This window comes from Hipposideros armiger, unplaced genomic scaffold, assembly GCF_001890085.2.
Source record: "Hipposideros armiger isolate ML-2016 unplaced genomic scaffold, ASM189008v1 scaffold_156, whole genome shotgun sequence".
In the NCBI taxonomy this organism is placed as follows: Eukaryota; Metazoa; Chordata; class Mammalia; order Chiroptera; family Hipposideridae; genus Hipposideros; species Hipposideros armiger.
In genome coordinates this window covers 1170219-1193942 of record NW_017731506.1, presented here as the reverse complement: position 1 = coordinate 1193942, position 23724 = coordinate 1170219, and the positions used below count along the sequence as shown (strand labels likewise).

The 23724-nt window shown below is 43.4% G+C and overlaps 1 protein-coding gene across 4 annotated transcripts in view; it reads left to right on the top strand.

Annotated features, from left to right (window-relative positions):
• Positions 1-23724, top strand: part of SEMA6A (semaphorin 6A) — a 127385-nt gene that overhangs the window by 36614 nt on the left and 67047 nt on the right. Inside the window, exon 1 of one of the 4 annotated variants that reach the window (XM_019651248.1) lies at positions 749-878. The exons of the other annotated variants lie outside the window; for them this stretch is intronic. The gene's annotated coding sequence lies outside the window, so the exon portion shown is untranslated. Of the gene's footprint in view, positions 1-748; positions 879-23724 lie in introns of those variants that run through there. 4 annotated transcript variants of the gene reach the window in all.

The following is a 23724-nucleotide window of genomic DNA, read 5'->3' as shown; positions in this document are numbered from 1 at the left end:
GAGAGAGAGAGAGAGAGAGAGAGAGAGAGAGAGATTGTTACCAAAAGATTTCCATAAAAAACACACGAGTCAAAATACTTACCTTGGAACTGCTGTTGGAACTGCTTCTAGCTAGGTAGGTGTTCCAAATTCCGAACTGCTCTTATTATGGACTTGATTTTTAAGGAGCACCTATTCTTTTTTTTCCACACATACTAATACATTGACTCTCTTGCCTCTTCTAATAACCCATGAGTCTTAAACTTGGAGCCAGAAAAGTCCTGCCTTTGTAAAGCACAAAAGAACACCAGTTTTGTGGGGTTTTTTCTTTTTTTTTTAATCACATGAGGTCTGAATAAAAGCTCCCCGACCATTCAGAGGCTGCTTGCATTGTGCAGCTGCTCCTTGACTGCTGAGAACCTCTCGTCGCGCCTGTCGCTGACAATGCAGTACCTGAAGGAAACACTGCACACGGAGCTTACTCGGGAGACTGAGGACCTGGGATCCTTGCCAGAATGCTCTGAAAGATGGGGGGCCTTTTTCCTTGGTCAAACCCTGATAAGCATATTGCAGTTTGTTGTTTTTTTGTTGTTTGCCTGCCGGCGCTTGCTTCACAATTTTATTGCAATGAAGTCTTCCCAACATGCTGGCACTTAGGGACTTGTTTCTTTTCCTGTTTTGGTCCCACCTCTGAGAAATGTACAGTGAGACTTTGATTGGTCATAGTCCACTCCCAGTTAGCAAGGCATCGCTGTGTGGACTGAGTTCCCAGGGCTCCAGCTCCCCAGGACAATGTCCCTTTCTTCACCAAGCTGATGGTAAATATCTGCTCAGCCTCATCTATTTCAAACCAGCCAAGCAGGAATCCTAATGCTGGGAGAGGCTTCTTTTGTTTGTTTGTAAGTAAACAATGGACTCCCGCTCTTCCTAACTGAAATTAAATTCTAATCACTCTTAAAATAATACCAAAGAATTAATCTAATTGCAACAGGGGGGCAGAGGGAGAGGACAGCAAATTTACTGGTGTCGGTTGCTGCTTCACCACTCTGTCTAAAGTGTTTTCTAAGTGATGATTCTAGAGAACTTTTCTATCCAAAGGAAGTTATTTTGTTCCTTACAGGTAGACAGAGCGACTGAACTAAAAGCCAGATGGGCATCTTTATCTGAAATCATTTCCTTTTGGGTAAATAGGATTGAGTTATTTGGGGATGGGCATTTAATTTCCTTTTTTTTTTTAGTGTTTTTAAAAATGCCTAAAAACTAAAAGGCTGTGCAAAATTACCAGCATATCTTCTTGCTTTAGAATGACATAAGAGACCCCTGCTTTAAAGAGTCTCTGTATAGAAAAATCTGTATTGATGAAAAACTAAGGGAGTGTGTGTAATGTCTTATAAAATTTACAGGAGTCCCTGAAGCCAAAGCTCCATGCCTGTAATTATAACATGACCTATTTAAACGGTAAACGTTTGTTGAAAGGTGCTGCATATTTCCAGCTTCTCCCTCAGCTCAGCACTCGCCCTCCTGGGATGAACAGGACATCACCGTAACGGGGGGTGCTTCACAGATCTAGCTGAACCCCAGTCTGTGGTTGTTACTCATTATCTCCCTCAGGTTGGCAGCAGCCTTCTTTCCTGCGGTTTACATCCCCACCTGATACTCGGAAACGTCATCAACCCCATCACCCTGCGTTTCTGACTCAGTACGTCAGGATAACTGTGATAGTACCTTGATCGCTGTTTCTAAAGATTCAAAATCCAAAGATCACATGCCTATCAAGAAACTCCCACTGCTCACTCATATATGCTCACAACAGCCTACCTATGCCACCGTGCCTTTTGCTCATCACTGCAGTTTCGAACCGTCTCCACCCAAATCCTTCCTGTCTCCTTCCCCTCACCACATAAAGCCAACTTTGTGTTTATGCAGCCTTGCACTTCTGTGTCCCACTTGCTACCCAGTTTCCCCGTTTCGGGCCAGGTCAGTGACCTTATGACTTGGTCGCGCTTCCGCCTCCCTGGCTGGGTAAAATCACCCCCATCGTCAGAGTTACTTCTCCTTTGCACTCTGCACTCCTCCAGTGTGCTTGTTCCGTCCCATCGCCAAGGCCACGGTCCTCTTTCAGGCCACCTTCATCACTACTCTCCACACAAGGTCTGTGGTTTGCTTTCAAGCCTCATTTCTATAAAAGGATGTATATTTGTAGTATGCTAAGTGCTTTTCTCCTCCGGGCTGAGTGGCCTGATTGACATACATGTAAAGATGAGTACGGCATTTCAAATGCTAGAAAACTTAAAATGGGAATCTCTTCAGTTGTTCTTTATTGCGCTATGTCTCTGGTTAGGTTTCGGTAGTCCTCCTAGAAAGACCCTCTGTGGTGACAGCATAAAGTCTTCATTTGTTCATTCAGTCATACAGTAACTATGTGACTGATACAGGGCTCGGCACTGGGGCCTGGGAGTGAATAAACAGGACATGAATGACCCAAGGATTCAGGTCACACATCTATCTAGTGGGGGCAAAGGGTAATTCAACCTGTAAGCACATGAGTACGTTTCCCACTATAACTTGTGGTCACTAGCACAAAGGGAAAGGACAGGGCGCCATGAAAAAGCAGCACTGTGGTGAGGAGGGGGTGTCTGGAACCCACAGAGATGGTTTGGTCACAGAAGGTCCCTCCAAGGCGGTAACATCTGGACTAAGACCTGCAGGGGGGAGGAGGGAGAGCTGTCTAGTTAGAGGGAACCTCCAGGCAAGGAGCTCTAGGGTACTTGAGGACCCAAGTACAGTGGTGAAGGAGGGGGCAGGGCTCCCAGGAGCTGAGCTTGCAGGACTGTGGGCCAGTGTAGGGAAGCCTGCATGCTGTTCCAAGTGCCCAGGGAAGCAGTGAAGGGGAGTGACAGGACCTGATTTATGCTCTCTACACACGAAGTTCAGCAAAACGGTGGTGGCAGCAGAGTTGAAGAGAAAGGAAGGAATGTTCACTATGTTTAAGAAGAATCAACAGGGCTTGCTGAGATAAAGCCATTGGATTTGGTCGCTAGCCATTGATGGCCTTGGTGAGGGCAGCATTGGTGGGCTTACAGGAAAAGGGAAATATAGCTGCGGAGTGGATGGAAGTTTAGGAAGTAAATGCAAGTCGCGGCTGTGCTAACCTTGCAAGGTGTTTGGTAATGAAGGAAGGACTTAGCCTTCAGGGGAAGGGAAGGTGGGGGGAAAGGTTTGGTTGGAGGAGGGAGACAGGCCTGTTTATGGGCATGTCTGTGGATAGGGAGGGAATGAAACTATCAGAAGAGGGGCACCAAGATGGGCAGCCTCTGGGGAGGTTGGAGAGAATGATCCCGAACACGGATGAAGGAGGGGTCAGCCTTGGACGCAAGTGGAGAGTGAAAGGAGTGAAGCCTGGAGGTGGAGGAAGGGAAGATGAAGGCTGATGGCCTCGTGGCCTTTGTTTTATCCACCTGGTAGGAAAGGAAGCCTCTGGCTAGAGAAGGGAAAGAGATTTTGGAGAGAGTAGGAAGGGTTTGGAATCCTAGCTGCCTCATCAATCGGGAGAAGAGGGGCTGCTTTCTAGGAAGAGAAAGGACTGAAGATCAGTTAGCAGCTCTGCTAAATTTGTTTCGAAGCCCTTCCAAACAGCTATGTACAATTTTCCCCAGCAGTGCTGCCTCACTCTAGAGAAAAATGTGCTGATGTACTTTGGAAAGATTTTCAATAACAAGGGCTTTCTAAATAACTTTCGGTTTAACCAGGACATCATTCAACCAGAACCCCCCATCCCCCAAGTATTCCAGTTAGTCAAAGTTTTACTGAAACATGTCAGCACTGAGAGATGCACAAGGCAGCTAAGTAGGATAGGCTAAAAGGCGTCAGGAATCCCACATCTGTGCACAGAGCAACAAGGGCAGGTCTCAGAGGCTCACCGTTCCCACCTGCCATCTCGAATGCACAGCAGCCCCATGGGTTAAAAAAAGGAAAAACAAAGGAGGAAATCTGCAGCACAGAGCAGAAAGGCAGTGCACGAAGAGTATTCCAAGGCACGTGCGTTTATTTAGTTGCACAGGGCATTTTGAAATGTTACCTTAGAAGTTGATCAATGGCTATGCATAGTGTGAATGAACAGCTAAAGGGACTCAAATAGACAAAACTTGACCAAATAGGTGCATTATAGGATTTGTTTAAAAAAAATCCTGTTAGAATGTGTACGGTGCATACACACGGCCAAGCCAAGGTATGCCTGAGCTGCTGTTGGCAGAGAGCATGGCGAAACCTGACCCTGCACTTTGTAAATTATAAACTGTTTACATCTGTCATCTGTGTCTGGGTCTCAGCTAATGACACTTTAACAATTGGCTTATGTGTGATAGTGCTAAGAGCCAGGCTTTCAAAGCAGCCACATCCAAAGGCATCGCTATGGATGTCCACTGGAGTCTACAGGAAAATAACAAGCACAGTGACACAGGTGAGGGTGAGAGAGGACTTTTACCGCCGGGATTTGGGTATTTCTAGAAGGGTGGCCCTTGAAAGTGTCTCCAATGGGACAGGAAGGCCTTTACAGGGTAGATGGGGCCTGGGCATGCGGTTATACCATCCAGAGGGAACCACATGCCTCAGAGACACTAACCTCCGGGCCCCACAGGTCTCCAAATTGGAAGAGCCAGTGGAAAAGGCAGGATTCATTATATCGTATTAGAGTCACTCAGTCATGTCCCTCTGGCCCACACAATTGTGGTAGGAGCTGTGTTCTTTCTAAAACTTTGTTCCCCCTTTTCTCCACCCCAGGCCCTCCGCATCTTACCCGCCACCCCCCACCTCTAGTAGGATGCCCTGCATGCAGGCACTTATTAAATGTTTAGTGAATGTAAGATTTCAGACGTGTCTGTGATTAGAGGTCAGTGCACATAATAGTTAAGGATGTGGGCTTTGGAGCCAGCTTGCCCAGGGATCAAGTCCACACTGCCCCACTTAGCAGTGTGTGTTGTGACCTTAGGAAGTCTCCTCACCTGTGAAATGGGGATAATAATAGGATGTATCTCAGTGTGTGGTGAAGATTAAGTGAGTCATTACACACACAGAGATAGATCTGAGCTTGGCGCATGGTAAACACACAATACAGTGTTATTATTTTGCAAAAATAAATTACCCTTGGGCAGAGGGAGCCCTTCTGAAAATACATCACCTAACATAAAGGCAAGCAGGTATTTTTGGTCACTGGTTATGAAAGACTCTACAGGTTTTGCATTTTCAGTAGCCTGTTTTTAAAAGTAAAAAATTTAGATTAATACGGGCTTTTACTTTTCAGAAGTCCAAAAGGGTCTTTAATAAAATTGTATGCAATTTTATTTTTTAAAAAACACTAAGAATCTTTTTTTAAATTAAGTTAAGCTTCTAAAATATTTTTTCCTCTAAAAAAATAGATTCTGTTGCTTTTTGGAAACAAATTCACATCTGGGATGCCAAATTTCAGGCTTAATAAAGTATGGAACAGCTGAGTTATAATTTTTTAACCTCCCAGAACACACAGACTAATGATGGGAACACGGGAAAGGACATTTATCTTTTCAGCTGCAAGAAAATGAAACCCATAATATTTTAGTGACTAAAAGAAAAATACATATTGAAAATTAAGACCATGTGTAACAGGGAGTGTCTATTTAGCTACAACATTGGAACTTGTACAATCACCTATTGTACAGATTATGTCCTACTGGAATCAATAATGCCTTTTATATTAGAATGAAAGAAAGTAATGTAAAACAATGGTGATTTTCAGTGATTATTAAGATTTACAACATGTAGTTCAAATGGATGTACATGCAGCCATATGAATTCTAACCACCTTCTGATTAGGAAAACAAGACACAGCACTCAAAAAAAAAANGGGTGGGTGGGACTACTGATTAAAATTGCTCAATTAATCTCTAGTTTTAGACCATACAACAGCTCTTATAGCTGTGTCTCAAGACACTAAAATAACTGGTTGAAATATATAGTATTTGGTTAATCACTATTCACACTAAGTAGATTCTTTATTCACACTGGCCAGATTCTTTTCGCTGTTTCATTTTAATGCCTGAGGTTAATAACACCCTTAGACACCATACGGGTCCACCAGCACAGCCTTGGCTGATTATTATGCCAGTTTCATAATCAGAATCCATTAGTTAATTTAACATAGTTGGAGAAAAACTCATTTGTCTCCTTCAGTGTGTTTCACAGTCCAAGTGACACAGGGTCAGGCATTATCTGGTGGAGGGGGACAGTGAAATTAAAGTCCCTTGGTACCAGCCATTCACGGCAGTCGAATGGATGATTATCGGGCTGGATATAATTATAGAGCCTCCTTAGTCCCCCACAATACCCTGGCTATCTGCCTAGCACAAAGGTTTAGATCCTTAATTTGCTGTGGGCCAGAATATCTATGAAGTAGCCATGCATTTTTGTGTACCATCAAGTACAACTCGGATAGGCAACTGCTGCTGTTTGCATTTTGGAAGCTTGGCAGCTATTAAGCTTCTAAGCCTAGTTTTCGGACAGAAAGATAGGACGCAGGTCTTCAGAAAGGCTTTCAGTGGCAGAATGATGACACCTCTGCCAGGATCCTATCACAGGCTCATTAGCTGAGTGGACATCTGAGCCTAGTCAGTTTCAAAGATAGACTCCTACAAAGTCATCTGTTTCATTAAGCTAATTTACCTGAGCTGGCTTTCCTGATAATCAACTGCTTCTACAGTATCAGCTCCATGCTGTAAAGACAAATGAGAATGGGCAAGGCGAGAGGTGTTGGTCAGCAGAGTACTGGGGTTTATTGCTTGTGCTTTCCTTTAATTGGGCACTTCCAGGAATCCGCATTATACTGGTGAGCAAGGGAGAAACACCGCAGGAAGCTTATGAAGGCTTGTTACTCACTTTTGGTTTCAAAGGATGAAGGTGGAAAATGAGAAAGATTATGGGCTATGTTAAACACACGAGTAGTATCCAACTGTTAAGAAAGGAAATGAAGAAAGGAAAAGGAAGTGGCAGTAAGGGGAACACGTTTGTTGATGAGGTATTTAACCTCTGGTGATCCTGAAGAGTGTAAATTGCTTTACAACGAGATTTACTTAAATGATATGACCTAAACGAAATTATATCTGCAACTTATATCCTGCAAGAAGCTGTTAATTAAAGAAAAGTCTGTATCCTAACCCCCCTCCCTTTTCTGGTACTCTTAAGTTGCCTCTTTGTTCGTTTTTAGTAAGCTTGTGCTGTGTGCTATTTAGACTGGAGCATTATTAAATTAATGACACTTGAGTTGGACTTCAGCCTGTTAGAAAAATTAGTTGAGAGCTGTTTGGATGTTAAAATTTAATCTTATCTAAGGTTTTGTGGTCTCAGAGTTGACTTTAACTGAAAGTTCTTACTGACTTTCATGCCATGCTGTTAACTCTGCCAACGATTAATAATTAGACTTCACTAGAACCAACTGGCTTGACAAAAGAGAAATGAAACAGTACATGGTGCCTAGCCCTTTCTCCTAGCACATAGCTAGATCAGCTCTCAGGAGGGCGATGGATAAGAATTCCTTCTCCAGCTTAATAGATACTTTCACTTTTCAGAACCTATTGGGTATAAAAGATCACTTTTGGAAATTTTTCAGTGAGAAATATTTCCCTACATGTAGTTATTATATGCATATATATATATATATATATATATATAATATATTTGTATTGAATCATTAGAAACAGTTTTATTTTATTTAGCAAGCCCCAAATTCATTTGTTTAATTTGTCAACATTCATCTTTCAGCCATGTTCAGATTTTCTTTATTCAGCATTGTAGAAGATCCAACGCCACCCATTTTTAGGGCAGAATTGTTTAATTGCTTAGCTCTAATGACAAAATGTGTAAAGCCTATTACGACTGAAGAATTAACCTGCTTGAGTTGCTGTTTTGCTGGTAGGAGCTTTAAGTAACAATTTAAACTTCACTGTCAGGAGTACATAAAATAAATATCATCTTTTCACACCCAAGGGAATCTAGGCCAGCTACATCTTTCTCAGTTTTTATTTCATTGTCCATGTAATTGAATAAAATATCTACTCCAATGCAATATTAAGGTCACAGATTTAATAATACAGAACTTGGGGAATGCAAAATTTACTTTTCTCAAGATAACAATTTCTTCCAAGGGCTGGGCATTACATGCACTTAAGCTATGCTTTCAGCAATGTAACTAGGTCAGGGATTTCATAGAATATGGTGTTCTGTACGAATACTGGTGTCTTACATTTCATGTACAGAGGGTGCCAAAAAAATGCATACACATTGTAAGAAAGGAAAACACTATTAAAATCGTAATACTCAATATATACGGATAAGAGTAGTACAAGTCACATTTGACTTCTGTAATTACAAGAGGTGCGCAAAGTGGTTACCGTCAGTGTCCAGACACTTCTGATTACTGCGAACTACTGCTTGAGCAACATTGAACAAAGTGTTCACTTGTATACATTTTTTTGCCCCCCCCCGGTATATTTCAGCAGTCTGTATTTGCAAATATAAACGCCATGTCAGTCTGCTGTGTGTTACCAGGGCCTATATACATAATAGGGTTTCTGAGGCCAGCTAGCACTAAGGCCTTTAGAAAAGAAAATCTGGCGCAATCTATAATAACTGCTTCAAGGTTCCAATGCATTATGATGTGAACTATGTAAGTAAATCTAAGCCTTTCTGGAAAAATTAAATCTAAGCCTTTCTGGAAAAATTAAAAAAGAAAAATGTGTAGCATTTTTCTTATAGCACATATGTATTTGTGCTTTATTTTGCAGTTTGGTACTGACCTATCCGTCTCCCCCATAAGTTGTAAATCCTCTGAGGACAGAGATTGTGTATTCAATTATTCATCCATTGATCCAGCGATTTATCCATCAAACATCTGTTTCCTTACCAGGTTCACTGTCTAGTGGTGTGGGCAGATTAGTAAACAAATAGTGTCAGTTTGATTGTTATGATAGAGCTCTTTCATGCGGGAGAAAGGAGGGACATTGGTGATTAACTGGTCAGTGGGGATCAGGTAGATAAAACCCCACAGAGGAGGTGATGTTTAAATAGTATCTTAAGGGAAGGGTAGGCATTCCCAAGGCAGAAAGAAGAATGGGATAGAAAAGTGGGGTGGGGGTTGCGGGGTACAATGGGGAAAGCACTGGGAAAAAAACCCTAGCCCCAGTGAAGGATAGTGCAAGATACCAAGAATCAGAAGGAGAAACAAAAAGAAAGCAAAAGAAAATCCAGTACGAGCCATTCTTGCAAATTCCTCCAGTTCAACCGATTTGTGAGAAATTGTCAACCTTATTGTTAGGGACAGTGCTCTGAAACCCTGGTGTATGTGGTTAATCCTGGGCAGCAGGCAGGAAAACCAAGGTGCTTGGGCAGGGTGCTCCCCTAGGACTGCGAGGTGAGAGGACCCAGAAGCTCTGAAGTGCTGCTTCCTTCCCAAGTTCTTATACATCAGCCAGCCCTCACCTTTCTACCTGCCTCAGTGCCTGAGACAGTGCCTTGCTCATCAACATAGACAATACATGCTCAATTTAAATGGCTGAAAATAAATAGAAGTAACATCCACCGCCCGCTGAGGTGTTTGCAGTGTAGTTGGAAGAGAGATATAAACCAAGTAGATAATGACTAACACCAGTGACCAGGAGCTGCTCTTGCTTTTAACATGGACATGGCCCTAAAAAGTGAAACCCTCCCTCCCTCCCCAAAAGGAATAATTTAGACTTCCATGAAATTTTGGTTAAGCTTTTACCATCTTCTCAGAATGGCAGCTATGCGTAAGTGAAACAAAATGTAGGCGGCTCCAGTGCAAGACAGGGAAGGCTATGGTTGGCAAGTTTTGAAGAAAGGGGAAAACTGAAACTACAATAAGGAAGTATTTTTATAAAACAAGTGATGCATAAGTATACAAAATTCAAAATGCTGAAAACATGAGGATACTTAAAGTTTCCAAATGCCAACCGCAAGCACAGAGGGCATTGAGAAGAAAACGGGAGCACACATATATGTCTTTCTGGACCAGGGGCTTTTAATCCTAATAACAACCATATGAAGTGAAAACATCATTATCTCACTTTACAGCCATGACACCTGAGGCTTACAGATATCAAATAACTAACCCAGGGCCATAGGGGAAGGAATGCAATGGAAACCCACTGGAATATAAACTCCATGAAAGCGAGACTTCCTCAGTGCCTAGGACATGTCTGGCATACAGTAGGTGCTCAATAAATATTTCCTGAAACAACCCAGACTTCAAAGCCTGTGTTTACAAAGTGGTCAGGGTCAACTTTGTCACAGAGAAAACAAACTTTTGTACTTGCTCCTGGGATAAAGAACTGCCTAGATAGGCAAGTGGGCCAACATTCGGTTGGGATAACTGAACTAACATCAGTCAAAACAAGGAAGATAAGGAAGATAAAGAGTTAAGACGTAGAAAAGCCTAGGTCTTCACCAGAAATATTTTTTCTTGTACTAGTAGAAAGATGTTTTCATTGTCATTGAAACAATAGTTAAGACAAAGCGTAGAACATCTGACCCCTAAAGAATATCTTCTAAAAATTAAGTACGGGTGCACACATAATCGTACATACATTCTACAGAAGGTTAGCAACATGTGAAAATAAATGGTTATGTTGAAAGATGTCTTTAACCCTAACTGTAGCATTTGCTAGTCGAAGCTATAATTACTGTTGTGTATTTGGTGGTGACTGTTCATGATTCTTCTTAAAGGTCTGACAGCTGCCCTCCTGATATTTACGGGTTTCTTGTTAGGGAGCCCGAAATTCACAACTCCGAGCTTGTAATGAGGAACAGAAGACAATACAAATACCATGAAAAGAAGTATGAACTGGATATCGCCAGAGAGACAAATCACATATTCTATGCTGCTTTAATTGGAAAACAGTTCTTTCATGGGGTTACTTTCTCTTCAGCTGAGATAATTAAGTCTGGGCTGACACTGGTGACCAGCTACTGATGATATATAGTCAGTTACTAACAATGCAGCAATCAGTAATCAAAATTTATATTTCCCAGGTTACCAGGGCACGGCTGGAGAGAAAAGCCGTTTTGATAAGGCTGAGAGATAGGCCTCCTAAGGCAGTATTCACGTGGCATCTTGGTGGGTTAATTAGGTCTGCTTTATTTCAGTTCTGTCATGAAAGAGAACATACCTATTGTCTGTGTTTACATAAAAAATACTTTGCAAGCCCCACGCTAGAAAATAAGTTTCTGCGTGGGTCCCTGTAATTTTTAATGGATTAAATTATATTTGGTTAGTGGTTTGGCATGAGGGTAGGTGGGCACAGAATAAATGTAGATGTTTTAAAAGCGACTCCATGCAGCTGGCACAAGTACAAGTTGTTTGAATCGTGATTAATTATTCCTGGCTCTAGTCGAAGGCACTGAAATGGAAGGGATTAGGATTGTAATTTGGATACCATTTATGTTTATATCAGTGGTTCCCGAGCTAGTCCGCTCATAAGAATCGCCTGAGGATCTACTACAAGCCCAGGTCACACCCATTCCCAATTAAGTCACCATCTCCGGGTGGGGGACACAGGCATCCTTCATTTTTGAAGCTCTCAAGGAAATTCCAATGTGCAGGCAAGTTTGGAGACCAAGATCATTCATTTATACTCACACTACGATATGTTTTTGCACTGAGCTGTGGACAGAGCAGCATGCACTGGCAGAGTAAGGAAAAGAGAACACGTGTTCCAACGGGCAGCACTTGCCTCCAAGGTTCCAGTTAGAGTTGAAACTGGAATCAGACACTACTGTCTCCCTTCCCAGGGAGAGACCCTGAGCCCCAAGAAGAGCAGCATACTGTGGCCCACCTGGCGAGAGAAGCAACTTCAAAGTGGTTGAGATGGACTCTGGGGAGAAGGGGAACCGAGGAAGGAAGAAATAAGGCTTTGCCCCCATTTGCAGCAGCACCTAGCTCAGTGTCTGTTGAATAGGCAAGTGAAAAGCAGAGAAAGGAGGGGACAGTCACCTGTAGCTCACTTCCCAGAAAGGGGCACTGGAATTGAATGAAGGATGCCTTTCATCCATCAGATGCCAACAGAGTAGGTACCTCTCCACTCTGCTCTCTTTGCTCTTCTGATGAGCTCTTGCTTTCTCTCTTCTTTAGTCAATGTCCCCTCTCCTCTAGAAGCAGTCATCCTGGGAGAGTCTAAGGTGACCATCCCAGAAGAGAGCAACACTCATTCCACTTTGAAAAAGTGGGACATCCTTTGGGGATGCTTCAGAGGCGGCCTTTCACATCCCTTTGCCTTGGGAAGTGATCAAAGAAAGGGCAGTGACTCTAGAGAGCATGAGGGCGGGAGCCCGTCCAGAAACGAACATGCAAATCGAGGGGGGAAAAGGTTCCCATGCACGGAGCTGGAATCTTGCTAAAGGAAAAGAAAATTTTAAAAAAGGGTATTTGCTTTGCACTCATCTGATTCTTTGTATCTGACTTCACTGCACCCTGCCTGTCCTGAGTTTGCTACATTTTTATTTGACAGCTAATAAGTTAGGCAGCCATTCGTGTGGCGTGCCGGCGGGTTTATAGTGTTGTGTAAACTACCAGCCACCACATATTCCGTCTGCATCACAGATAAACGAGTTATCACGACTGACACTGTGACGCCTATCAATTTCCCTCACTCCCATCCTGTATTCCAGAATATGACGATTGGCTGAACATCTTGTGAAAGGATGGGATCCTGGGAAAAGCTGTGGCAATTGGCAGGTATCAATAGGCCTGAGCTCCAGGTTTGCCTCTGGAGACACAGATTTTAAAAAGTAACTAGTTTTGTTCTGTGCCAAAGATTAAACATACGCACAAAGAAAAAAAAAAGTAAAAAAACATAAAAAGAGTACAACATAAAAAGGGAGTTTCTTGTCTAGCTCTGACCCCCAGTTCTCCTCCCTCAGAGACAACCACGGTTACTAGCTGCTTGTATAATGGGCATGAAATATTCACAACACTAAAAAAATCAGTCCGCCTTGGCTTGTATTTCAACATTCATTAACAAAAAAGTGCCCCTTTTACAATCACTGTAGAACTCAATGTGCTGATATTTAAAAATACTCAGAGCCACTTGAATCAAAGTCAAGAAATATTTAACAAGTCCTTTCAATGTACAAGATGTTGCCTAAGCAAGCCATTTCTAATGAGGGCTTTTCATGTATATATTCCATACTTTTTCTGCTGTATAATCAATTAATATAAATTTATGTCTGTGTTTTCAATCCTTTTCTCAGATTCTTGCCACTCACCTCTACCCCCTCCTTTAACTTCTCTAATTTGAGATGTCTTAAGCCCAGACATCTGGGTGGGCGGTACATTTTAAGCCCAGACATCTGGGTGGGCGGTGCACTCTGGCCAGAGTACTATCTCTCATACCTTCTCCAGATGGATTGGCTCAAGGATCTAACATTCCCCAAAGAAATAAAACTTCTCTGAGTTGCATAAGAGCAGCTACAGCACTCTCTGCTTGAAGACACATATGTGTGTTGAAGACGGCCCATGACAGAGCCGACATCCCCACCCACGTCTTGTCTGCAAAGGGGGGAACACCCACACTCTGTAGCCCACTGAGGCATTCTGGGTGGACTGCACAGAGGAGGGCTCCAGAGCCCCCTCCAACCCCACCCAGCAACATCTGGATGTCTTCTCTCCAGCTGGCTGGCCCAGCTGTTCCACTTTCAGGACCAAGTTATGAGTCACTGGGAGGGGATTTGAGATGAGAGCCGAGTTAAATCATCTCTTGGGATCTGTATGTCATTGGCAATTGAGCATTAATAACTAGCCAGTGGATGACACGCATCCCCAGGAAGGCCACACACCAGAGCTTAACTGTGTGTCACACACTCCAGTACCTTCACTGAGCTTTGCAGAGAGGAGAAGAGGTCAAGTAGTATGGATGCTGTATGTTCCCACCCCAAAAAGCCTCTGGTGCTCATTAGGTTATGACCATCTCTTGCTCCTCACACATACTTTTTGGCTACTGACCTATCGCCTACCCAAGCTGGTCAAACTGAGCTCCTGAATGAATGAGGCCTAGCCAAAGCCTGAGGACTTCGGTCCGCCGATTCTAGGCATGTTATTTCATCACCAGCGCTATACGGGCAGCCTCCAGCCAAGAGCTTGAGTCAACAGCAGGATTTTGCTAGACATCTGGGATTTCCTGTGCTAAGCAGTGTTTCCTCACCACGAGGGAAGCAGGGCTTGTCAGAGGATCCAAGAATCATAGGTAATCAGGCTCTCCACTGGGACCTCAAATGTTGTCTTGTCCAGCCCCACATCCGATGTCTGACCAACTCCATGGACAACAGTCCTTCTGTCCCAGCATTCATCCGGCCTCCTGTCCCCATAGGTAGGTCCGTCTATGTTTGTGTTACTAGGACTACTAGAAAATTCCTCCTTGTTTTGAGCAGAAATGATCTCCTTATAGTTTCTGGCCACTGATAATAGTTCTACCCTCCTAACTGTCTTCTCGGATATCTGCCAATGCCCGTCTCTGCTCATCTTGCCTCTTGCGTATGTACTTCCTTTGTTTTAACACTGCCTTGTGAGAAATTGTTCTGATGTTCCTTCTTGGAGTAGCATCATTTATTCATTATTCAAGTTCACTGTGTAGTGAGCTTTGTTCCAGAAGACAGAGATACAGTGATTAACAAGACAAACTTGCCCATAAGCAGCTTACATTCTAATGGAGGGCAGACAAAAGGCAAATAAGAATTTAAATGTGGAAATATCAACAAGGGGCAAATCCACTATAGAAACTGAGAATAAAGTGATGAACAAAGAAGGCACTGGGTTGTTTGGGGATCAGGAAAGGCCTGTTCAAGGAAGTGGCATTTTAACGGCATTCTCAGTGACAAGTAAGCCAGCTGTATGAAGTCGGGTGGGGAGGATCATTCTAAGTGGGGGGAACAGCAAGTCCACAAGGCGGGAGTGAGGGCTGTGTGTCTGAGGAAAGCCAGGCTAGGTAGGGACCGGAGCAGACTGGGAAATGGTGGAATGGAATAAGACGGGGCAGGAAGGGGGTGGCACAGTTTGCACCCAAATAGGGGGTTTCAACTTTGTTGTAAATGCAGTAAGAAGCTACGGGAGAGTTTCATGCAGGAGAGGACATGATCTGATCTATGTTTTTCAAAGACCATCCGCTGCTGTGTGGGGATTAAGAGGAAGGAGGGAGACTAATTAGGAAGCAACTGCAGTTCCCAGGCAGGAACTGACGGTGGGCTGGACGATCGCAGGCAGCATGTAGTACGCAGATGTTGAGAAGTAGACAGATGTGGCATGCGTTTGGGCTGTAGAATTAATATCTGGATGTTATCTCTTAGTCCTCTGAACGCCCATAGTGTTTCCTTTTATGCTTACGTTGCTTTCTACTTTGGTATAGCTGCTTATGTACTGTTTCCCATAGCAGTCTGGGGGCTCTCCACGGGCACAGGACCCACAACAAAGCCCATGACCTTGGTCTCCCCAACTGTCCTAGCACAGTGCCCCACTTGCCCATATTAATTAGACTCAACAATTTCTTGAGCGAAGGAGCAAAGGCGAAACACTAACAAAGGCAGTTTCTTATTTTACTGAACGTTGAAAATAGTCCTCTCTCAATGCCTACACGTATGTGTATGATATTATCTCATGTCTCATGTTCTTGCTGCAAAGTCCCCAAACATTGAGCAAGTAATACATGATGTACAAAAGCAGTACTCCTTTGAAATAAAATTGCTTGCAAGAAACGAAAAAGTTACTAATAACGACTGTTAACCTATTTGAGGGGGGGGGCGTTCATACTTAGGACCGTCACTTTCAGATGGCGAGGCCCTGCCTGAGCTTGAGTCATCTTGCTCAGGTGCCACACAGCACCTTGCTCTCTCCTCATTGAAGACTCTGGAGGAGGCTCTGCCTTCTTTCATGTCTTAGTGCTCCTGGAAAGGGCTGATTAAATAGATACTCGTATACGAAGAGCATATCTGCTTATGCTTGCATAGCACTTCAGAATGATTTCTGTGTTTACTCTGGAGCAAAAGACCATGTATGTTAGCTGAACAGGAAGACCTGCCGCTCGAAAAGAAGTCCATGCATTATTCCCTCTCCAGGTGCTCCACAGAATCCTTACCAGTGAAGGCCTGCGTGACCCAGGTGAACCTCAGGCCCTTCCAGTAACCACGTGCTGAACAGCTTTCAGAGCCATGTGTACATTTCCTCTGCCTCCATTTCCTCCCCAAGAAGGCTGGGCACATGTGTGCAGGGATCGTGGTGCTCTTTGGGGGTGACCAGCTGCGTGGGCACCTCTGCGGGGCTGAGCATGGGTATCACACTCCCTTTCTGTCTGATTTACCGCCTCTCCTTTTGTCTGACCCTCAGCACTGTAATTTGGTTTCTGCCTGTCACACTCAAGCTTATTGGGTAATTTCACTTTTCCTCCTGATCCTGGTCCTTGTCACAGAGATCATAATTACAGGGCTTGTCTGCTGTGCTATTAATTATGGGAATTGTGGTTTATTTATTTATTTATTTTTAGATTCAGGGGTTAATTGGTGATCTCCATGTGCTGTTTTCCCTCCAGATAATTTGGATTGCTGCTATTAACTATTTGCCTCCATTTTATCTCAGAGTTAGAACTTATGACCACCGTGCCTGATGCCCACTGTCCATTTTGTGAGAAATAACAGAGAGGGGTAGTTTGTGGAGGGGACCCCTCAGAGAGGAAGGGAAGAGAGTAGGTCTTCCTCCTCAGCTACCCCCACCGGCTGCCCAAGAGAACAATTGCTCTCAATTAATCTTGAAATACAAATTCTTCATTTAATTAATTAATCCTTCAACTGGTATTAACTATGAAAAGAAAGTTGCAGGTATTTGAAAATTAAAGGCAGGTACATATAACAGAGCAGAGGGCAGACACTGCCAGCTGACAATTCCCTCTGATGCTGGGGATTGGAAAAAGCCATTTCCAGGGTCATTCCATGGGGGAGAGAAAGAATACAGGCTGCAGACATGAACATTGCTTTGAAGAGACCACCACGAACTGCACAAAAAGCCAGTGACGTCTACACATTTAACACAGAGAGGAGGGTGTCTGACCCACCTGTAGTTGGCTGTCAGATGCGAGGGAAAAATGAAGCACACCCACGCAGGGGGTTCCTGTGCCGAGTGGGGCAGGCACGTGTGCTGTTGCTGGATGTCCTTGCTTCCCCACAAGAGGCTTGGAGACCGTCTGCCAAGATCCCCTCTGCTCTGTGAGCATCAATCACCTTGTGAAAGCCTGTTCTTGGTCCCTTGTATGGATAGGAGCCCCGGAACCCTGTCATTAGAAGCACAAACAGAGGAAATTAAGACTAGGTAACTCAGTCAGCAATTCCTAATCTCTGAATTATTCTTGCAAGTAAAGCATGATATACATTCTTAAAAATAAATGAAATCAGTTACATGTTTTAGATTCTATGAGAATCTCACAATACACCATGGGATACTCAGAGAGCTCCTGGGTTTAGGAAAACCAGTGTTGGGAATTCTGCTCTAGAGGATCTCCTAACCCCTCTTTTTTTATCCTGTTTTTAATCTCATTAGGGACGAAGGATTATTTCCACAGTCTCTTTTTAGAACAGATGTGTTTCAGAGGTTTAAATTTTTCAGGTGTTTGAAAAGTAACATGGGTCATGTACCTTGTGGGGGCAACACCCAGTAATCAAACCCATTAGTGTTTTTGCAGTGCATCCTAAGAAGGATAAGTAGAGACTATAAATGGTCTCATGCCAGTTCAGGTTAAGTTTTGTTACCAAACGAATAGGAAAAACTTTTGGTTTTCAGGTTTTGGGGGTTTGTTTTTGTTTTTTTTGTAATTGCAAATAAGGGATTGTGTACCTACTAGTATTTCCAAAACTTACTTTCTTCATCCACATTTAGATGAATAGGGAAAAGTGAATCTTGTTTTTCTTTCAACGTAAGGAGAAGCCAGGCAGATTTAATTAAAAACAACTACCACCACCAAAATAGTTCATCCAGATGCTGACCACCTTCCTCTCAATGAACAGGTCTTAAATGTGATTCAGTACAGTGACCTTTAAGTCACCTATGCAAGGAATCAAGTCATTAAGTGGTAGAGACGTTTAAACAAACCTGTCATTTCCTGGAACTTAACTCTCATTGGCCTTAAGGAAGCATATTTTCAGGATGTTTGGAAATCGTTATTAATTTTGAGGGTAGGATTTCACATTAAAAACAAATGAACATTTTAGGGAGTGTTGTCATTAGATTTGACCGATTTGGGAAGAGGCAACTAATGAATGGTGCTCTCCTCGCCCCAATTCAAACTGATACCTGCTCCAAGTAAATCAAGCCAGCCTAACGAGTCACTTTTTATGTGTGAAGAACATGAACACAGCCAATAAAGACATCATTAATTTCATAAAAACTTAGTAATATCTACCAAACTCAATAATAAATGTAAATAGATTTAAATGTATGAGTTTGCCACTTTCATGTAGCTCATCAGGACATAAAGCAGACTCCTCCCCCCCCCCCCAACCGCCTTTTAATAAAAATGAAATGAATTGCCTAAAGAATATAAGAAAATTGTGGAAATTAAAGAGATAATGCTTACATCTCATTTTTGTGCTGCAAGTGTCTAGATATACATACAGATAAACCACTGTGTAGATAGATACTTTACTGATAATAAGCACCAGTCAGCAAGATCATGTTTTGTTAGGGAGCAGATCTTAAAATGACATTATGTCTCTCTGTATACAATTAGAAGCTTGTAGTCTATTATGAACCGTTTTTTGGCTTTCAGGGTACTGGAAGAGCATTAGATGCTCAATGAAAGAGACAAGGAATACAATGAAAAATGGCATGCCGCAAACACCAGAGAAACTGGCTCGAAAAGTTTAGTTCCAGGAAATGTATTTCACTTCCTGATCTCGAGACGTATTAGCAAAAAAGCAATACGAGTTTGTTCGGTCAAAGTTCTAATCGCCTATGATTGGTGATACTGTTATTCTGGGCTGTTACTCAGAGCTCCGAGAAGGAGAGGCCTGCAGCTTGTTTTCATTTCTCTCCGAGCCAAGTTTGAAGTTGACTTCCACTCCCAAATCGGGAACGAACACATCCCTGCAGCCATCTGAGCCTGAGCAGTCCCAGGCTGAGCAAGGAGCAGGCAGGTGAGAGTTATGGCTGGGAGATTCTGTTTTCTATTAACTACACCGAGAGCAAACAGGAGAAATTACCAGGGAGAGGTATCCTGTCGGAGGCCAGCAATTGCCCTGTGTTAGTTTAAATTAGCTCAGGAGTTTGTCAAAGGTTCCTGGGAAACTCCAGACACGAATATCCTTCGTTGAAGTCACTCTGCAGATATCTTTCTAAGGGCTAGGGAAAAGTGGCTTCAATTTAGGCATGTTGTTTGGTTTCTAATAAAATTGCAGATGTACGGAAACCCAGAGAGAGAGGAATGTGAAAATAACTCACATAAGAAGCCCCTCGAATGAATAAATACCAATATTATGAGATTTTACCCTTCTTCTGCCATATTCTTAGAAGGAAAAAGTAATGAGACACAATCTTAATTCTCAGTTATAATTATTAAACCGAACTTTGGGTGAAGTGAAAAAAATCCATCTGTTACTTGAGACAAATATTTGAAATTCCTTAATCAAAGAGTGAAACGGCCCAATTTGAGTTTCTGAAAGTCCAACTGGCATGGAGGTGTTCATTTTAACACCCTGCTCTCTTGACCTGGTCCTTCTACCCAGAATACCTGGCTCCTCCCTGCCCCTCCGCCCACCCTCATAGTCCACAGCGAGCTGTCTCGAAACCCACCAAGGCACTCTCCACCCAGAGGCCTTTGCTGATCACCCCACCCCCGAATCTCTGCAACACCTTTGCCCTCCAGGCAGTAGTATTCCAAATAGAATTTTAATTTCTTTTAAAAAAAGTTATTGTTGTCTGTTTATGTTCTATTTGGGGACAATGGGCAGGAGCTGTCAGACCCATGTTCTAAAGAGTGAGGTTCTGGGAGGGGACGGCACAAGGGGCCTTTCCCCCCATTTCTGTCTGCATCAGCATCTAACACAGAGCTGGCTCCCAGCAGAAAAGCAAGCGGGGAACTGGGGAGATGGAAATCACGCAGCGGAAATCACGACCATCAGGCAGCAAGCCAAGGAGACATGAAGGAGTCTTGGCTTCCTTTTTGAAAGCAGCGCAATGTAGGGACAGAGTTCTGTGGGGTCAGGCGTCCTCCACGGCTGCCCAGCTTTACCACTTGGTAACTGTGCCACATCTGGCAAGTGACCTCACTTCTCAGGGCCCCAGTTTCCTTAACAGTAAAATAAAGGGGATATTTGTTTCTGCCTCTGGTGCATATGTCTGAGTTCAGTCATATTAACAAAGTTGAAAAAGATGGAGGTGGCAGAAAGCTGCGGTGTGGCGTGTGTAAGCATGGTGGGGACTGTTGCAGCTTTCTCAGATCCAGACAGTTCGCTACAACATGTCAGGCCTGCTACGGTCATGACTGTAGCTGCAGAGCCCTAATGGGTCATTAGACTGTGTCAGAAACATCCAAGCAAAGTGCATTAAGTGAACTGGCCCAAGAGTGTATGTGGGGGGTGTTGGCCGAGAGAAAACCTCCATAACAAAGAATCACCTGAGAGACAGGCTTGCCTTTTCCCCTCAAAAGGTAATAGGGGTAAAATCAACCTCAATTTTTACACAAAAACTTTTTTCTAAAAGTACTTCTGAATTCCCAGCTATGATTTTAGATCTAAAAATGGACCATCAGTTATACACAGTCAATATTTGTTATTATACTCCATCGAATGCCATCATCATTCTCCAAAGCACGCTGAAGTTAGGTTGTGGCCTTTTCCTTTCCTCAGAAATGGGTCCTTTTAAGTCTCTGCTGATGGCTGAGAAGAGGAAAGACCAGATGCTTTACTAAAAGGCTAGAGCTATCTTTCTCATTTGCATGAACCTTACACCTTAATGCAGCACCTCCGAACAAGTGGTGTGGTCCCTGACGACCGGGGTACAGGAAAGGCTTCCACCAGAATCGGGGGGCCCAAGCTGTTTCTCCATTTCGGAAGGGCTCATCGGTGGCCTGACCATGCATCCCACAGGCAGCAGCATCTTCTAAGTGCTGCCGCCCTGGACACGGTGCTGTCCAGGTCACTGAATCGCACCTGCTGTTCAAATACGCTTTAATTCTTAAAATGTTCTTGTGGTGCAAGAAGAGCCAGCCATTCAGATCTCTGTGAGGCAGGTCTCCAGCCCTCAGCAAGCTGGGTTTTTACACGAACACCTGCTCCCCCACCTCTCTGGGCAGAGGTTCCTTTCTCTGACTTGAAGGAGCATCCAGACGACTGTACCATGTCCGCTACTGAGGCAATCAGCCTCGTTCTTACCCTTCATAACAGGCCCTGTTCTCTATGATGTATCGACATTAAAACACTACTATGGAGGAGGCTGTAAGCAGGCAAATGGTTTCACTGAACACAGTGCTGTCACGGGATAATCAACTCCTCCTAAAACTGTGGTTGGGAAGCATTTGCATCTTTCCTACCACCTTAAGCCTGCAATCACAGGGCCATAAAGTGGAATGAGCCTTCGCATGCCTACACGTTTGCGAGCCGCTGTGTTGTACTCCTTTTATAGATTTTTATTACTGAAGCCATTAGGGACTTTCAGCCACTCTGACCACGTAAGCATAGATGCATCAACCTGTATTCAACTATCACCTTAAGTGCAGTTTCCATTTATGCTAGCCTCTCTCTCTCGTTCCAACCTTCTTTCTGTTTCTCTCTCTTTGATGTACTGGGAAGGACGTAAATTTTGGCATCACACAGACCTGGGTGTGTTTACATCTTGGCGTTCCCTTTTTACTGATACACTGTAAATACTGACTGTGTGCTGTCCAAATATGTTTCTTAACCACTCTGAGCCTTGGTTCCCTTGTGTGCACAACGAACATCATAAGGTCTGTCTCCCTGGGTTGCTGTAATATTTAAATAATATGCATATATACCTTGCACACAGAAGGTGCTCAATAAACCTCCACGCCCACCCTACCCAGTCTCCATTTCTCAAACATTATTTTCCTTTGCACTCGTGTGAGTGCTGTAATTCCCATTTTAAAAATCACACACTATGAGTTATGCCATCCTGAGGACTTCTTCCTCTCCCAGATGCCCACCTCCACTGGTGGGAAGATTGGTGACCTGGAAGGAGGGAGGGAGGGAAGGAGAAAGGAGACAGCTTCTTCTCCACTGAAGAAGGAACACACCAGTTGTTGACCTGGGGTCTACCTGAGAATTTAAGGAATTCTAAGAAAAGCCATTAAAAGGCATTTTTTAGTGTCTCGACTGACGAATAAACATTTTTTGAGGGCTATAATTTTTATGCACATTATCTCAAAACCAATCTTGAGACATAGTTTTACCTACTCTAAAGAGGAGGAAACGGGCTCAGGGAGTTTCAGCATTTTGCCAAAGGTCCCAGCCAGTAAGCGGAACAGAGGCGTTCAAACCCCATGTTTTTACTCTCTCTTCTTTCTTCTCCCCTACATGATTAGCACTAGTTCGATTTCATGCAGAAGCTTTTAAACCAATTCTGATTCAGATTTTTAAAAGACAATCATCCTATAAAGACAAAAATGAGGAGGTTAGAAAGCTGGAACAATAAAAATGAAAATGTTATCCTTAGTGTAAAACCCAACTAAACTCCAAATACAATTAACTGGTCTCTTTGGCCAGGTTAGAACTACTTCCGGAACTTTGTCCTGATGTTGACACTAATGCAGTGGCGCATGGTGGGATTTCTTTGCTCCAGCTTGAGGAACTGTTCACAACTGTCACGCTGTGCCTGTAGCAGTCTGCCAATATCAACACTGGAGACAGGCTCTCGTGTTTGCCACATACAGACCCACTCATCCACACACTGATAACCCCTAGAGTTTCCAAACCAAATAACAGTTTAGGGGCAACCAGGAAAGAATACAGAAACACCATCAACCCTGTTTTTTATAGAAAGAGCACCTGCGCAGGTGCAAGAGCTTTTCCTCTGACCTCTGCAGTCATCTCAGAGGGTGCCTGACACAACCACCACCAAAGCCCACCTATGTACCCTGCTGTGTGTAGCCCCAGCATCCCACTCTGCCTCAGATCCTAATCCTCTCGCCCAACCCCATGCCTTCAGATGGTGCCCCTGGCCTTGGAAATGGTTTACAGTGGTGTCCTGGCTCAGGGTCACTCCGTGTACTGTCCTCCCTGATCACCATCTCATACCCACTCCCTTCTTCATTGGGGCAGGATCGCCTAGAACTGTACAGTCTTGGAGCCTGAAGGAGTGTCATAGGCCATTATGTTTTATATCCTTTCATTTTACAGGTGAGGAAACTAGGAGCCAGTGAGGTTATGTCCTTCTTTCTGTGAAGGACAGCATGAATTATTGATTACCTTTAAAACTTCCCATGATGTCAGCAGAAAATGAACTTTTTAAGAGAATTAGTGAAATGGTAGTAAATGATTTTTCACATAGAAAAAGTGCTACTACTATCATTTCCCTTCTATTTCTAGGCCACACTTAGAATTATTATCAAGAGCATTTTTGCATTTGCTACCTTCCAGATTAAGTTATTTTTCTCACCATTTACCACATATTACTAAAATGTTCCTTGGATGCTAACATTCTGGAAGACATTGTTGCTGTAC